This window comes from Cibotium barometz, chromosome 23 (genome assembly GCF_041138505.1).
Source record: "Cibotium barometz isolate CiBa-2024 chromosome 23, ASM4113850v1, whole genome shotgun sequence".
Lineage (NCBI taxonomy): Eukaryota > Viridiplantae > Streptophyta > Polypodiopsida > Cyatheales > Cibotiaceae > Cibotium > Cibotium barometz.
Genome location: NC_141068.1, coordinates 6,394,430 through 6,396,345, shown reverse-complemented (window position 1 = coordinate 6,396,345; position 1,916 = coordinate 6,394,430).

Genomic DNA, 1,916 nt, shown 5'->3' with positions numbered 1-1,916 from the left:
GATGCATATTGATTATTTTTCTATTATAAAAGAGTGATTTATAATAGAATTAAATTCTATGCATAGCAAGATGCATATTGATTATTTTTATTATTATAAAAGAGTGATTTTAATAGAATTAAATTCTATGCATAGAAAGATGCATATTGATTATTTTTTTATTATAAAAGAGTGATTTTTAATAGAATTAAATTCTATGCATAGAAAGATGCATATTGATTATTTTTTTATTATAAAAGAGTGATTTTAAATAGAATTAAATTCTATGCATAGAAAGATGCATATTAATTATTTTATTACAAAAGTGTTAATTTCATCAAAATGGATTCTATGCATAAATAGATGCATAAAAGAATATTTTTTTATTATAAAAGTGTTACTTTCACCAAAATGGATTTTTATGCATAAAAGAATATTTTTATTATAAAAGTGTTACTTTAATGAAAATGGATTTTTATGCATAAAAGAATATTTTTATTATAAAAGTGTTACTTTCATTAAAATGGATTTTTATGCATAAAAGAAATTTTTTTATTGTAAAAGTGTTACTTTCACTAATATTGATTTTTATGCATAAAATGATGCATAAAAGAATTTTTTTATTACAAAAGTGTTGCTTTCACCAATATTGATTTTTATGCATAAAATAATGCATAAAATATTTTTTATCAAAATAAGAGTTCACTTTAATCCTATGTTTAAATCCCATGAATATTAGAAAAATGAATAAGTAAATACTTAGTGAAGGAAAATTATACCATTTTATATTCTCTAGGATGGTAATGAGAAAATTCAGAAAAACTATCGAAGTCGGAATTTTAGATAAATGACTAATTTATTCCTCATAGAAATTCGTATTTAGTTTTGAATTCAGTAAAGTAGTAATTGAAATATTACCTTCAAGAAAGATAGTTCAGGGAGAACCTTTCCAGACTCAAACCCTGAATCAGACTATGACCAAGACGTAACTCCTTCGTCAGTTTCAAGAATAGACGATGTGATCAGTTCAATAATCTACAGTCAAATCACCCACCGAATCTGAAACTAAGTTGAGACCTTTGATTTTGATGTGAGGATCAAGAATTCAAAATTCGAGGAATTCTGCTTGGGAATCCAGACCTGTGATCTAGAAGTCTTGGGATATGGAATTAAGATATACTCATTGTATTATTCAAAAGAAAATCAAAACTGAAAACTTGCATAGAAACCCTATTTTTCTTAAAGGACTGTCTTACGCCAGAATGCTGGAGGGAGCATCTGGTATATGTGTTTTTCTAAGGGAAGTTCAGTTGCAACAGCTGGCTGGGAGTGTTCAAAGTACAGTTCACACGGCAAAGCCTGCCCAGGTCTTGACCAGCCTCGGTATGGTTAAAATAGTGCGCTTCTGGTACGATGGATGAGGGCCGATGAAGCGGTCCCTGAGTGAAGTGCCAGGACACCTAAGGAGGATCCTGGAGGGTTCTGACCAGGCGATGCACGGGCTCGCGGTGTCGTGGACACCCATGCATATGTCGTGGAAGATATATATGTATGATGACGAGAAACTGCGGGTCTCAACAGAGAGTCCAGAGTGATACTGTTTTGTGAGAATCAAGGATTGAATGGAAATTTTGAGTTGTGACATCTGTACCCAGTAATTGTTTGTCAATGGATTGTTTTATAAATTAAAGCTTAAAGAAGAGTGTGTGAGTATCTGTATTCTAAAGCAAAAGTTAAGAAAGGCTTTCAATTATGGGTGGGTGAGTACTTGTCTGGTTCTACTATTCAAGTGGTTGGGCGGTGGCTAACCCATGGCTCCAATGGGGTTAAGTAGGAATCAGTAGAGTTTTAATAATAAAATTGATAAATAGGATTACGCTTAGAACTCTAATAGTAAAATAATAACCTGAAGACTTCTCAAATGAATAGATTAATGG